Source organism: Ailuropoda melanoleuca, chromosome 5, assembly GCF_002007445.2.
Source record: "Ailuropoda melanoleuca isolate Jingjing chromosome 5, ASM200744v2, whole genome shotgun sequence".
Taxonomy (NCBI): domain Eukaryota; kingdom Metazoa; phylum Chordata; class Mammalia; order Carnivora; family Ursidae; genus Ailuropoda; species Ailuropoda melanoleuca.
The window spans coordinates 97,581,504-97,598,419 of NC_048222.1; the positions used below are offsets into that span (position 1 = coordinate 97,581,504).

General features: G+C 36.3%; 1 protein-coding gene across 11 annotated transcripts in view; it reads right to left on the reverse strand.

Moving 5' to 3' along the window:
- The window catches only part of RAPGEF2 (Rap guanine nucleotide exchange factor 2), a 231,490-nt gene that overhangs the window by 199,803 nt on the left and 14,771 nt on the right, over positions 1–16,916 (reverse strand). The window contains exon 1 of one of the 11 annotated variants that reach the window (XM_034661431.1): positions 10,319–10,406. The exons of the other annotated variants lie outside the window; for them this stretch is intronic. The gene's annotated coding sequence lies outside the window, so the exon portion shown is untranslated. Of the gene's footprint in view, positions 1–10,318; positions 10,407–16,916 lie in introns of those variants that run through there. 11 annotated transcript variants of the gene reach the window in all.

Genomic DNA, 16,916 nt, shown 5'->3' on the forward strand with positions numbered 1-16,916 from the left:
TAAGGTATGAACTTAACTTTTATTTCTTCCCCATACCTAAATTTCAAAAGCTTTAATTTTATTCAACATAACAGTGAAAACTATGACCAAACTATTTTTATCACACACAGGCTTTGTAATTTTAGCTGGATAATACGGACATGAGAATATAAGCTCTATATTTTCATACTTTTTCTTAAAAAGAACAGACTACTCCATAGGAGTGCTTTCAGATATTTTGTGTGATATAGACCCATTTGTATATGTATGTGTGTGTGTATATCTCCATCTATCAGATTACTGGTCCTTTCAGCAATGTCAAGGTGGGATGAAACAGATACCAATGTAAAATGACCAAGGGGATCCTCTTATTCCAATACCTCCCGAGAGAAAGCTTGTGGTTGATGTATCAGGCCAGATTATGTGATAAAATTAAGCCATATTCATTAAGGTTCCACTAATTAGCAATTCAGTCTGTGCAAAAGTCAATTACATCAGGAAAATGCTAAGCAAATTAATAATGCAATTAAATCTGTATGTGGGCACATTTTCCCTACTTAAGAATTTAAGAACCCTAGCACATTAGTTGAATGTTAATTACAAGTGAATAATTTCTTAATTCACTAAAATCAATTCCATCAGGATAAAAAAACATTTTTACAGGATCGCTATTATTCTTTGTGCTTATAGATAATGATCTGCATGTATTTAAATATTCTACAATGTAAGCATTTCAGAAATTTAAACTACCCTTCCCAGTAAACCTAAATCTTTGCATTATTTTTGCATTTTTGCACAGTCACTCTCATTTTCTAGAATGCCTCAGGTATAAGCACCTTAAAAGATGTGTTCTTTGGCTTTTTTCAAACAAGAGAAATTGCAAAATAACCCCAATATCTGAAGATGCTACCACAGGAATTGTGTCCCCCCCCAAACCAAATTCATATGGTGAAGTCCTAACCCCCACTGTGGTATCTGAAGATGGGACCCTTAGGAAGTAATCACAATTAGATGAGGTCATTAGGGGGCCTTAGTCCAATGGGATTGATGTCCTTATGAATGAGGGAGAGACATGAGAGCCCTCTTTCTCTGCACAGAGGAAAAGTCGCGTGAGAACACTGAAAGAAGGAGACTATCTCCAGAAACTGAAGCAGTCAAAACCTGGGTCTTGAACATCTAGCCTCCAGAACTGTAAGAAAAAAAATTCCTATTGCTTAAGCCATTCAGTCTGTCTTATCTTGTTATGGCAGCCTGCACAGAATAATATGTTTCTTAAAACTACTGAAGTTGCAAAACATTAAATAACACATTCAAATAGATTTCTAGGCCCACTGAACAGAGCCAAAATACAGCTACCACCAAAAACCTTCACTTTTTCTGATAATAAATAACTTATGACACATATAAATTTAATTTTTTCCAGTCTAAGCATTAGAAATCAATGCCCATTAGGAACAAGAAGCCTAGGATCAAGGATAGCACTTTTTTTTCTTTTGTTTTTTTAGAGAGAGAGAGAGGGAGTGCAAGTGGGGTGGGGAGGAGGCAGAGGGAAAGGGAAAGAGAATCTTAAGCAGGCTCCATGCCTAGTGTAGAGCCCAATGCGGGGCTCGATCTCATGACCCTGAGATCATGACCTGAGTAGAAATCAAGAGTCAGACATGTAACTGACTGAGCTACCCAGGTGCCCCAAGGCTGGCACTTCTAATGATAGTCAGGAATAGAGGTAATGAGGAAGCAGCATGAATAGCTCCAGCTCACATAGAGGTTATACTTTCTAATATCTACACATTACTGCTTAGCATCTAAGTGTTTCCAGAAACTATTATAATAAAATATATCACTAGAGGGGCACCTGGGTGGTGCAGTCGTTAGGTGTCCACCTTCGGCTCAGGGCGTGATCCCAGCATTCTGGGATCGAGCCCCACATCAGACTCCTCTGCTAGGAGCCTGCTTCTTCCTCTCCCACCCCCCCCACTTGTGTTCCCTCTCTCACTCGCTGTCTCTCTCTGTCAAATAAATATATATATATATATATATATATATATCACTAGAGGAAAGAGTATTGAGATTCACACTTCAAGTCCATTCATGAAATATTTATTGAACATTTTCTGTCATACCAAGCACTACACTAGGCACTCACATCACTAAGATCAGATAAAGCCTCCCAATGATAGACAGATGTCAGGTGTGAGTTAAAAAGCATTGTAGCCCTGGGGCGCCTGGGTGGCTACGTCGGCTGAGCATCCAACTCTTAATAGTGGTTCAGCTCACTGTCTCAGGGTTGTGAAATGGAGCCCAAGACAGGCTCTACACTCAGTGAGGAGTCTGCTTCAGATTCTCTCTCTCCCTGTCCTTCTGTCCATTCCCCCATGCTCTCTTTCTCTTTCCCTCAAATAAAAAAAAAAAAAATTTTTTTAAAGGCATTATAGTCTTAAATCTCGAGCCCGGTAGACTCCAAACTACTTACCTGACAAGAGCTCTCTGGATCACAGCTAAGCATCCCAAGCGCTACTTGTTCTCAAACAACTCTTGATTACTACCATCACCAGCACCACCATTCCACCCCAATCAAACCTGATCTTCCCAAAGTCTTCTTCTCCCATGAATATCATCCCCATTCTTTCAGAAACCATGAAGTCATCCTTGAGTCCACTTTCACACCCAGTTCTACTATATTTTGTCTGCTCTGCTTTCATAATGTACCCAACGTGACCATTTCTCCCTACCATCACCTGCTATCACAATTAGCTGATTGCTTTGACCCCCTTAACGGGTCTCCCCGTTTCTACCCTCTCCCCTCTATTGATTATTCTCAATCCAGCATTTAGATTTGATCTTACCCTACTGCTACTCAAATCCTTCCAATGGTTCCCCAACATCCTCAGAATAAATGCCAAAGTCCCTACGCAACCAGGCCTCCCCTGCTACTCCTCAGATGTCAATACCTTCCATGGGCCACTGCTTCAGCTCTGAAACTTCCATTCCTCACATGCCACAGCAAGATCCCACCTAAAAAGCCTTTGGCGTTTTCTATTTCCCACAAAGCTGGTTCCATAGCTACATTCAGTCCTTCTTCCAATACCACTTCATCAGTGAAGCCTTCCAAATGTGACCTTACTCAGCTTAATATTTTTCTATAATACTTATCAACATCTGACATGCTATATATTTCCTTGTTTGTGTGTCTCCCCTCATTATGATGTAAGTGCCGCATACCAAGCAGGGGTTTTTTTTTTTTTTTTTTTTTTTTTTTTTTTTAAAAAGNAGAGACAGCCAGCGAGAGAGGGAACACAAGCAGGGGGAGTGGGAGAGGAAGAAGCAGGCTTCCAGCAGAGGAGCCTGATGTGGGGCTCGATCCCAGAACGCTGGGATCACGCCCTGAGCCGAAGGCAGACGCTTAACCGCTGTGCCACCCAGGCGCCCCCAAGCAGGGGTTTTTGTTGTTGTTATTCACAGCTGTATCCTCAATGGCTACAATAGTGGGTGGCATGCAGCAGACCCTTGATAAACACTTGTTGAATTATTTAATTTCCATTACAAGGACTCATAGGAGTAGTGAATGTTTACTGATATCCAAAGTACAAGTATTTCTACAGTGAGATCCATTGTAAGAGGAAAAAATAAAAATAAAAAATATCTGCCTCATGCCAAAGGTTCCTAAGGCCCCCCTGACCCTCAGAGGCTTTCTATGCAGCCACATCTTCACGTTTGCAAAGTGTCTTTCCCTGTTTATCAGAAAAATCAATCACATTACACAGAGAATATTTCAACAATAAGAAAATATTTTTCTGGGGCACCTGGGTGGCTCAATCGGTTAAGCGTCCAACTCTTGATTTCAGCTCAGGTCATGATCTCAGAGTCATGAGGCTGAGCTCTGCATTGGGCTCCATGTTGGGTGTGAAGCCTGCTTAAGATTCTCTCTCTCTCCCTCTGCCCCTCCCATCACCCCCCAACTCACACGCGCACTCACTCGAAAGAAAGAAAGAAAGAAAGAAAGAAAGAAAGAAAGAAGAAGAAAGCAAGCTTTTCTGAGAACGTATCTACAAAACTATGCTGAAAACTGAAGAAAATATAATTTTTTTCACAATTTTTAGAATATATTCATTTGCTATGTAAGTGGGGAAACTACAAACCTCTAATGTTATGTAAATTTAATCAGCACTTAAAAATGCACACACTTGCATTTAGCTAAAACGGAACAAGTAATGATTCTGCTACAAATAAAAATTATTTTATAGAACTTTACAAAGTTACAAGTGTCATTCATATGATAAAGGACTTGTATCCAGAATATATAAAGAACTCTCACAACTCAAGGAAAACCATCTAAATTTTCAAAATGCTAAATGCAATGTGGTATCCTTGACTGGATCCTGAACAGAAAAAAGACATCTGTGGAAAAACTGGTAAAATGCAAATATAGTTTATAGTTCAGTAAACACTATTGTTCCAATATTACTCTGCTAGTTTTGACAAATACACCATGGTTCTGTAAAGCATTAACAGCAGAAACACCTGACAGGTACACATGGGAACTCTCTACTATTTTGCAAACTTTTATGTAAATCTAAAATTATTTCAAAATAAAAAGTTAAATGTGAGAGGCAAAATATTTGTAAAAACCTTCACCAAAGATATGTGGATGGAAAGTAAGTATAGGAAAAGATTCTCATCATTAATCATTAAGGAAATACAAACACATACATGAATATTTACAGCAGCCCTATTCAAGGTAGAAACAAACCAAATGTCCATCAACTAATGAATGGATTAACAAAATACATTATATCCATATAATGAAATATTATTTGGCCTTATAAAAGAATGAAGGAAGTACTGATACATACCACAACATGGATAACCTTGAAAACATTATGCTAAATGAAAGAAGGCAGTCACAAGAAAAAAAAACACATATTATTCCATTCATATGAAATGTCTGGAATAGGAAAATCTAGAGACAGAAAGTAGATTCAAGGTTGCTGAGGCAGGGCAGGGGGAGGACAGAGGGAAATAGCTAAAGAATGCAAGGGTTTTTGTTTCCTGTCATGACCATGTTCTAAAACTGACCGTGATGACAGCTGCACTTATTTGAAAATATACTAAAAACCACTGCTTACATACTTTAAATGGGTGAATTGTATGGTATATGAATTATATCTCAATAAAACTGTTTTTAAAAAAACTAAGTAGGGGCGCCTGGGTGGCACAGCAGTTAAGTGTCTGCCTTCAGCTCAGGGCGTGATCCTGGCATTGTGGGATCGAGCCCCACATCAGGCTCCTCTGCTATGAGCCTGCTTCTTCCTCTCCCAACTCCCCCTGCTTGTGTTCCTTCTCTCGCTGGCTGTCTCTGTCAAATAAATAAATAAAATCTTAAAAAAAAAAAAACGAAACAACTAAGCAGACATCAATACATGCCTGTGGGATGGCTTAATAAATAAAACCAACAAATCCAAGTACTGACCAGTGTGCAGACACTGGAACTTTCATACGTTGCTGATAGAAATACAATATGATACAGCTGCTTTGGAAAATAGTTTGTCAGTTTCTCATAAAGTTAAACTTACACTTACCATATATCTCAACAATCCCACACTCAGGTATTTGTCAAGAAAAACTGAAATATATATCCACATAAATTCTTATACACAGATGTTTGCAGCGGCTTATTCAGAATTACCAAAAACAGGAAGCAACTCAAATACCCATCAGCTGAGGAAGGGACAAATTTTAGTACATCCGTACAATAAAATACTTCTCAGCAATGAAAAGAAAAAAATTATGATATATGACATATGCCACAACATGGCTGAATCCAAAAAGCATTATGCTTAATGAAAAAAAAGCCATACAAAAAGATTGCACACTACATGATTCCATGCATAGGACATTCTGAAAATTCTATGGGACTAGATATCAGATCAATAATTGCTAGACTCAGGGTTAGTCAGAGGAGACTGACTACAAAAAGGGACAAGGGAACTTTTCAGGATGATGAAAATGTCTTTATTTTTATCACAGTGGTGATAGTGGTGATATGACTATACAAATGTTAAAACTCATTGAATTTTACACTTCAAAAGGTTAATTCTTACTATGTATAAATCATACCTGACTTTTGAAAAAGTTGCATCCAACTTAATTGCAACTTAATTTTTTTTTAATTCCTAATACAATGCTGATAGGTAGTGTAAACTGCTACTACAATAACTACCAAAATTAGAAATGCAAGCACCCTTGGCCCAGCAGAAACAGACCAGATCACACATGTAAGGAATATTCTTTATAGAACTGTGAATACCCTGAAAGAGTTAAGCACACATACACAGACACACACACCACAAAGGAGTTCCTCATGTCCTGTTCTAGAAAGATCTCCAATTATATTTTTATTTAAATAAATAAGCAAGGGACAGATGGATAGATATAATTTAGGGATGGGGGAATACATTTTGAATGGGTCTATATATGGTTTAAAAAAAAATCTTTGGAAGAATAAATAAGCAACTAAAATCACCCATTACCATTAGGGCATTGGGAATTGGGCAAATGTGGAACAGAAGAGGAAGTAAGACTCTCTACTGCATACCTTTTTATACTTTTTGATGTATGAGCCATGAAAAAAAAAACTAAATAATACTAAAAACACTAATTTTAAAAATATATAGTTTAAGTACAAATTATAAACATTTTTGGAACACTAAAAACATTCCAGAGACAGAAAACATTATCATGTACACTTACAATGCAAGTTAACATTCAATTACCAGAAGATAATGAGCAATCCCCATAGGAGACTATGTACTTAACCTTTCTTTTTGATCCCAGTACCCTACAAAAATAGAAGAAAATAAGGAGTATAAGAAATAGAGAACACAGAACGTTTTGGAAGGAAAAGGTATAATTTTTTTAAAGGAGGAGTAAATGAGAAAACTCAGGTTAAAAAAAGTCAAGAACTTGGTACACCTTTGAATTGCCCCAATCTTTTTGCCCTGGAGCATTGTCCTCTTCCAACGCTACAAAGGGATTGGTATTTTCTGTCTTATAAGAGCCAAAGGGAAACAAACAGAACTTCTTGCCACAGACACAAAGCGACACACATCCTGGGAAAATGACTGACTCGAAAACATCATTTAAACACAGAGACACACTCCGCACAACCAGAGCATCTGCACGAATTATTTTTGGATTTCAGAAGCATTTAAGAGTCCTGGAAATTTCACATTCCCAATCCAGCAATCTGCCCTTTATTCCTAATTGAAACTGTGAAGTACAATCCTAAAATGGTGTTAGAGCTAGATAACTTCAGATAAATAGTATATCTGTGCAAGATATAGGCTTATGAATCAATTCTTAGCATATCTGAATAAATGTTTCTCAATTCTGGTAAAATTCTAGTCTGTGATTAGCCCCTCTGTGAACAGTGTGGCCAGACAACAAAGTTCATTTACAATCAAAGACATCCTCATGGCCACAGATAGAGAAGTGCCAGGAATGCTTTATCCTCCAAACTGTTAAATTTCAAAGACTTAAAGCCCATTCAAATCTAGTCCCTGGTAGCAATCTCCCAAAACTTTCCCCTGGCTTTTCCAGTCAGCACTGAAAAACAAAGCTCCCAGCTATGTTCTTATACAGAAAGGCTAAGTATTAATGTAATTCCATGTTGAAACTTCATAAGCAATGGAAATAAAGTGGCAAGCCAATTCTGTGATTCTGACAATCCAGCACATGCCTGGTTGTGCTACTGCTAATGAGAAGTTACTTTCCCCAATACAGAACAACTCGAAGGCCATTCTGTAGCTAGCCCATTCTGTAAACCAAAGAACTCTTTTTTTTTTTAAAGATTTTATTTATTTATTTGACAGAGAGAGAGAGACAGCCAGCAAGAGAGGGAACACAAGCAGGGGGAGTGGGAGAGGAAGAAGCAGGCTCCCAGCGGAGGAGCCTGATGTGGGGCTTGATCCCAGGACTCCGGGATCACGCCCTGAGCCGAAGGCAGACGCTTAACGACTGAGCCACCCAGGCGCCCCTAAACCAAAGAACTCTTAATCAGACTTATCACTAGCATTTCTCTTCAACTGGCAAAAATTTCCAACAGTGTACTTGAATATTAAAAAACAAAAACAAACACCAACAAGCTAAGAACCAAACACCGATACCAAATAGTTTGAAGAAGGTATCAGAGGATATCAAGATAATAAGTCATTTACATCCTTAACACAGCGTCTGATAACAAAATTAACAATCAATAAATACTAGATGCTATATGAGCTACTTCAAAGGTGTAGTTAAAATACCAATAGCTAACATTTATTGAGAGTGATCCATTTGCTACACACCTGCATCTAATTAAAAAAGTAGACCTCCCAGCCCTACTCTAGTAACTGTGATAAAATTAGACTTCAGATCTGAAGCTCATCTCTAACATGTAAGTAACCTAATGATCCTAAGCAAATCGGAACTTCATTTCGTAAAAGTCCTTATTAACCACAATCAGTTATACCCAATCTTACTGTAGAGGGAGTACAGTCTAGTAGAAAAAAACATGGACTTTGGAATCAGATAGCTACATGTCCTTTAGCAAATTACTTAATCTCTTTGTATCTCAGTTTCTTCACTGGTAAACTGAAGACAGCACCTCCCACTTAATTCAGTTGTTTTTTTAAAAAACCAACTAAAAAAATTAGAAAACACCTAGTTGACTTTCAAGCACATAACTGACAATAAATGTCAATCGCTTTTCCGCATCTTTCCTCAGCTATTCTGAGTTATCCTCTCCCCTAAATATAAAATGAAGAACACGATTCAAAGTATTTATATATTATTACAGGCAACCTGAAACAGCTAATATGGCACTTCCAAAAGGGCTGCATCATAAAAATAACTCTTATTTAAAGATAATTAGAGGGGCGCCTGGGTGGCACAGCGGTTAAGCGTCTGCCTTCGGCTCAGGGCGCGATCCCGGCGTTATGGGATCGAGCCCCACATCAGGCTCCTCTGCTATGAGCCTGCTTCTTCCTCTCCCACTCTCCCTGCTTGTGTTCCCTCTCTTGCTGGCTGTCTCTATCTCTGTCGAATAAAAAAAAAAAAAAAAATCTTTATAAAAAAAATAAAAAATAAAAAAAAATAAAGATAATTAGAGGTATAATATAAAGATTCATTTACTGTTGCATCTTTTGGTTTTGAACATTTATATTATGACAGTAATTCAAATTCCTCTTCAAATTCTTCAAAAACAGTCATGAAATCTCTATTCCACATTCTTTTTCCTATTATGTTAGTTTCTGGCTATATGTCTAAGTTCATACAGCATTCATATTTAAATTCAAAATGATGACAGATCTCAATAATCAAAAAAGAAAAGAAAATTGCATCCATTCATAACATATAATTACAAAGATTTACTCTAAAAATTGTATTCTGATAAACACCCTTAGAATAGAACATATGCACATGTTACACACATGGAAAGACTTTGCCACTTTTGAGCACTCTTGCAAGTGAAGAATTTTGGGTTCAGCTTTTTTACTCAAAATAAAATGATGAAAACTATTTGAGCTACACTGGTGTAGATGAGTTTTTACACAGTGTTCTTTGAAGTCTGAAAAGGCTTTAACAAAGAAAAGCTCTTTATAAAATTCAACATGAAGGTTATGCTTCTAAAATGGTCCAGAGAAGTATTAACCTGGACAACCAAATAAAGAAATAATTTGAAAACATGGTTTTACTGCCTTACACGCACCAAAAGGAGGCACATTTCTACAAGTGCTACTAGCCAAATATTAAAAGGATCTTAGTCTATTACCTTTACAAATGGTTCGCAATTTCTACTGGCACTAATACTTTGGCTGTGTCAGGGATAGTAATGCCTTACGTAGTGTAGACTTTTCCATTTGTGAAGTACCTTCTCATATATTGTACTCATTTCAGGCTTTCAACCACCCTGAAAAATAGGTAAGGCAGACAAGGTGCCCTATTTTACACAGCACAATAACCATGGCCAAATGAAAGTTGCCAAAGTCACACAGAGAATGAGGGGTATAACACCAGTCCTTTTCCAGCTACTCTTCCTCATTAGAATTAGAGACCCCAAAAATGAATGGCATCATTAGAGTGACATCAATGCAAAATAATAATAATAATAATAATAATAATAATAATAATAATAATAATAGATAGATAGTTTAAGGCATTATTACTCTCGATTTTTTCTTTTTGGATCTTAAAGAGATTGAATATATGATTTGAAATATTCTTGATGTAGCTTAAGAAAGGTTAAAAGGTAGATGAATAAAATAAAAAGTTCAGAATCCAGTGAAAGCAAATGGATACATACCAAAATATAATCCAAAGCAACAAACTGAAGTCCAGGGCTTAGAAATTCATAACGTCATGCCTAGAATTCAGGTTTTACTTTTGACTTTGCTTCCATGGCTGACACAAGTCATGATGACTAAGTAAAATTTGAAGCACTATCACCTAATCAGGCAATTCTAAGAAACAATTGGGCACAGTCTTAAAATAATCATAAACCTAACTTATGTTACAATGAAATAAATATAATTTTCTAAGAGTTAAATTTTAAAATTGTACCAGAATGGGTTGTTCCCCATCAGTACTGCTTACTGAATTACAGGAGAATGTCTGACATACACTTCTATACACTAAAATATTTATTAAATGCCAAGGTCTTTTAAAACCTCATGGGAGGGGCGCCTGGGTGGCTCAGCGGTTAAGCGTCTGCCTTCGGCTCAGGGCATGATCCCGGCGTTATGGGATCGAGCCCCACATCGGGCTCCTCTGCTGAGAGCCTGCTTCTTCCTCTCCCACTCCCCCTGCTGTGTTCCCTCTCTCACTGGCTGTCTCTGTCAAATAAATAAAATCTTTAAAAAAAAACAAAAAAATAAATAAATAAAACCTCATGGGAATATAAATGTCAATAAGATATCACCTTTAAGGAATTCTGCCATTTAAAAGAAGAGGTAAGATGTGTATAGCTAATAATTACGAAATAATTACCAGAGGATAAATGCCTTAAAGAGATACACAAGCTAACAATAGTAAACATCCCATAAAGAAAAATTCAGCCTCTTGCCCAAGGGACCAGAAAAAGCTTCCTGAAGGAAAAATTTTCAGTTAGTTCTTAAATGACCAGGACAGCTATGAAGGTGGGAGAGCAGCAGTAAATGAAGAGCTACTAGCATGGGTAAAAAAAGAGAAGAAATCAAAAGCTTTGCGTGACATTGATAAGGCCTGAGAAGGATGGCAGTTGGAATGGAAAGAAGAACTAGAAAGGAAAATAAACTAATGTTTTCTTTCCCGAACTCCACAGTTAGCTTTTTACGGAATCAGTTCAAACACAGGGGCACTTTACGCAGAAGATCATTCAAGATTATTGTTCTCTGTGGTTACAAGTGTCATTCTGGACAATTACCATCCACATGAATGGGTCCTACTTAACAATGAGAAATGAGGCCTCAGGTTTTTTCCTTAAAATACCGTCCTAAGTAAAGAGATCCACAACAGCATTTCTCTTATAACTTTGATCTTATAATCAACTGAGAGAAGTAAAAATGAAGGGAAATGGAAATTAGGACCTAGCCTAAAAGCAGAGAGGAAGAAGGACAAGCATGGTATGTAAGTATGTAAGTATTTTTAATGTAGCTATTTTCATAATCAGTAGACGGGAGTGTTTATCCAATAAATTAAGAACATTCTAAGAAATTAATCTTCTGAAAGAGATGGCAGAGATTAGGCATTTTTTTAAAGACCTGGACAAAAAATAGAATAAATGACATTTTACAGTAAGTCATTTAGCCTATTTCATATATAAAGAAAACTGTAAGATGTACAAAAAGCCAGATTTAAAGGCCCAGATTTTATGGGTGAGATCTTTCTTCTCATTCTTCCTAAAAAACTTCACCCAACTTGATGAGAAGTAAGGACTGCTTTCCATCAGAATTCCAAACAGTTATAGGAGCTGCTAGTTTTTGGTTTTTGGTTTTTGCTTTCTTTCCCCCATGCTATTTTGTTGCAACCAATTTGAAGGTAAATATTGTTTTCCTGAAAATTGATTCAATATGTTTAACATCTACTCTCTTCTTTAAAAAAAAAAAAAATCAAAAGTAGAAATGTACAAAATATTGTACATGTTTTAAAGTTTTAAATTTTGACCCTTTCAGAAGACTACAATAATTAGCTGTTTTCATAAATAACTGAGATAACTAACATGTGAAGAGATAAAAATTGATTATCCTCTAAGGAAAAGTAGCTGAAGGAGAGTAAACACTAAGAACATTTCTATTTGGGAGTGAGGAGTTCTGATACTATGTACATTGCAATAATGTTTTCATTAGTATTTTCTACAAAGTTTCTCTTAATGCTGTCAAGACACTGTTGCAAATTTGGAATGGTATCTCCCTCCTACACCTCGATTAGAGCAAATGCTCTCAACTAAGTAATTTTACTTCTAACCCCCCAAATCCCATTGGAATAGTCTTTTCTTTAATACATTCGATATAACGTATTACCACTGATGTACAAGTTATATAACTAATTACTTAAAAATTACTTGTGTAATTGCAAGGAAATTAACAGCTACTGAAGACAATGCCATAGCACCCTACAAAGAGGAAAGATGATAAACTCATCCAAGTTTGTTTGGATGAGAGATAGAGAAAGGTAAACAACTTAATAAAAAGTAAACAGTTATATCTCTGAGTCCAATTTCAAGGTTTAGATAGTACGCCTACAGTTATTTTAAATAAGATAAAGTAGCAGTAAAAATAATTCTTGACTACAAATTAAATGGAAATTAGGGTATCTTTGAGTACAACACAAAATTGCTTAATTGAGCAGAGCACCCAGCATGCACCAGGTACTGGGGCCTGATATATCCAATAGCCTTACAGAGCTCAATAATTTCACTTTGTTTTGTCTTTCTCATGATGAAAGCCTAATTCAGGAAGAAAATTTTATTAGAACTTTTCATCTAACTCCAAATTTCTTGAAACCTAGAAAAAGGCCACAGACACAGTTTACAAAAAGTTAGGAGGCTGGAAAACTGAAGACAACAACCTAGACAAAAATATATCCTTCCTAGGAGCGAAACTGTATGACTCAGAAAAACTATATTGGGTGAACAGTAACAGATAAACAAAATAAATAATACATATTATATCCAGTGTCTTTAAGATGTTTGTGAACAGTTATGTTAATAATACTATTATGGAATAAAATTTCTTTTTTCCTTTCAGAGTTCATCTGTAAAGATCACAGAGAGCTCCTTTATTAGAATGATTAAAAGTCCTACTCCTTATCTGGCTATACATAGGAATTAAAAATAAGAGATTGACAAAGTAGCTTTGTTTCTGCTGTTTTACATAATAGTGAAAGTAGGCTGGGATAAGTCCACTCTTCCTCATTCCTCTGTGTAAAGATACCTCTTCGGTAAAATGACTACAGGCTTGCAATTGCAGAAGACTTATTAAATCCTTGAGGCCTAAAATCAGTTGGAAGTTCTCATTGAGGGCCCAAGAAACAACCGAGGAATGAAAAACTTAATGTGTTTAATGCCACACACACACACACACACACACACACACACACACACACACAAGGTAAGGTAATAAGAACCCATATTCTGTGCCCCTACCTCTCTTCAAATTCCTCTTTAGCTTTCCTGACAAATCAAATTTCCTCATTTACTTTATCCTCACAATCTACAGTCAATGGACTATAAGATGTTATTCCTTTTTTGCTGTTGTTTTATTTTGATTCCAGTACAGTTAACAGTGTTAAATTAGTAAGAAATTATTCTTAACATATACCTAGTATAAAATGCAAAAACAGCCATGTATCTTGCCCTTACACCGTAAGTTGATCATTCAGAACAGTCACAAAAAAGAAAATAATACAGTCGTCCATTCCGAGAAGAGTCCTGAGCCATTGCTGATCCCTCGTCCATTCACGTTTGTCTGTTTCATTTTGAACTGATATAGATCCATCTCCATGTCATTTCTAGTCCAGTGCACCCAGTCTACTTGAAGGTATGCCTTAAGCATGTCAAAAGCCCCAGCTATCCTCCATGACCTTCACATCCATCCCAACACTACAAATTTATCTTCAAGCTATATCTTGACTCATTGCCTGGATTCAAAAGCTTCCAAAGATTCCCCACTGCATATCGAACAGACCAGAAATTCCTAACCTAGCATGATTAAACGTTTCAAGACTGTAAGCAAACCAGAAGGCAGTGAAACACACACTTTTTTGTAACCAGTAGGGCAGTCAGCAAGATACTTCTTATGGAGTATATGCAAAATATGAAGGAATTAACACTTTCAGTATAACAAAAGAGAAATATGGAATTAAATGTTCTGTCACAAAAGGAGAAAACCGCCTTGCTAAGAATTAGTGAGTAAATTTATCCCACAAGTTTCACTAACTTTCTAAATACGCAGTTTGAATGGTTCCTAAGCTTTTATGTTATTGTTGGCAAAATAAATGGCCAATTTATTTACAAAGGTGTTTAAGTAATAGAACACAAAGCTTATAGATTAATAGAATTGAAAATCAGTGTTTTCATTTCCTGTAGTATTGATTACATCACCTTCATTCACTAAACAGCACTTATTTCTAAGGTAACAAATTTGTTTTCTGTCAAACAAACAAACAAAAAAAACAAAACTAAACTTTCACAAGTTATCTTACAAGAAATGAAAATACATGACATGTGCCAAGAAAATTGATTTACAATATGGGGGCCTACTCTTTAAAAAGTTCCTAAAGTTCTCATTTTATGAATTGACTAGTGATAGACTATGGAATAGCAACTGTAACATTCATAACTGAAGAGTTCAAGCAACTGACTGACATTTCCTAAAAATCACTGTAACATAAATTCTGAGTTAGAATACTGAGTGAGAAAGAAAAATAATGGTCAGGTGACGTAATGTTCTGGCCAATTTGATACACATTTCCAGCCTATCTTCTTCATTCTGAAGTCTTCTAAACTGTAGAGCAGACCACTGAAAAAAGTTATTTAACTGAATCTGCTCCGAACTACATTATAAACAACTCCAAAAGAACCCTACAGTTATCCCTGAGAAAAATACACACTTCAATTTAAGGCATATAATTAGAAAAAAAAAGACATTTTTGCTGATTATACTGCTATATTTTTAATAGAAGGAGCCCCTTGAAATTATAAAATACACTCTTTTAGCAAAGTTTCATAGACTCCTCATTTTATCAAATATTAAAAAGGAACTTTCCATTTCTCTGAGGTTTACTGATAACAGTACTGAATAGTCACCCAACACCCACACTCTTCCAAAAGTATCTGCATTTTCACCAAGATGAAGGTCTAAAAGAAAGGGCAAACTTTTTCTGTGAAGAGCCAGACAATAAAAGGTTTTAATGCTTTGCAGACAACACCGTCTCTGTCAACTATTCAACCCAGCCTCCATAGTATGAAAGCAGCCACAGACAATATGTAAAGAATGAGCATGGCTGTGCTCCAACAAAACTTTACCTACAAAACAGGCTATAGGTTGAATTTGGTCCAAGGGCAAGAGTTTGCTCACCCTGATGTAGACGATTAAACTTTCGAGCTTGCTGGCTCTGTCTGGAGAAATTCACTCAACTACTCTTGTTGTTTACTACTTCTACTCAGGAGTCCAAACTAGACCAGGAATTTTCAACATTTTTTAGTGGTAAAGCTCCTTTTTCTAATAAAAATTAAGTGTGCAAGCTAGGCTAGATTTCCAGGCCTCCCCAAAGGCCCCTGAGAAGCTTCCCAGGGTCCATCTACAGGTCGGTGGGACAATGATCAGCTAATCTCTAAGGTTCCACTCAATACCAAGAACCAATATTGACAGGTTTTCCTCACTGTCACCTTAGACATCATAAGATGAGGGAAGCGTTCTATGGATTAGGGGCCTTCCAGATACTCCAGAAATCACATCACCTCCTTCCATGAAGAGGCGCAGTTACATGTCAAAATTAAAAATAGAAAACCGGTGAAAAGTAGAAGACAATGAAGTGAAAGTTAAAATACTCCTCCGTCTATGTATTTAACTAATATTGTCTCTCACTAAAAATCTATAAAATTTACCTTCAGTAAGTTTTATTACAGCTTACTTTTTCTTAAAGTTTTATACATAATCAGTAAGTTGAGTAAGATTTCAATGGAATATATTTAATCTATTCTTGACATCACCCCTTAAGAAGTTAATATATTTGCATGTAAATCATTCTACAATTAAAAAATAGTCTTATCTATCAAAATAGGTCAAGGCTAGGATCTCTACTTAGTAACAGTCAGCAAATTAGTTTTAGATACTAGAATAGAATTTAATTTTATAACTTAAGTCTGTCATTAATTTAAATTACTGTTCCTGATGATAGTCAAAAATCTCAAAGTAATAAAAAATTTGCATAATAGGACAAAAATGTCACAGGAGCCCAGAGAAAGAATTTATACCCTGTGTTAAATGCCAGTGAAAACATCATGTAAATGACAGTCTGAAATACTAGCACCAAAGTGATTAAACTCACAGGGAGGCAACTGCCTGATACTCAATAAAAATAACCTCATTCCAGAAAGGTACATGTTTCTATAAAATAGGAGGACTTATGTGTTACAGAAACTGAACCAAAAATTACTACTCCTTTTCAGCTTTTATTCTCAACCTGCTACTAATATAGAAGTATATAATTACTTTTTCCCTGTATCTCAAACTCTCAGGAAAGAAAGATCAAGTCATTAAACATTTATTAGCTCAAATTCTGCACCAAAAGGTACGCCAAGTACTGAGCTTTAAAGATGGATAGTTAAGTCCCAGACCAGCAGGCTCTCTAGCAAAGATGATTGACACAGTACAAGCTAACCCATTGTAAATGAAATCGGGGTCCTAACTTAGACTCAATTT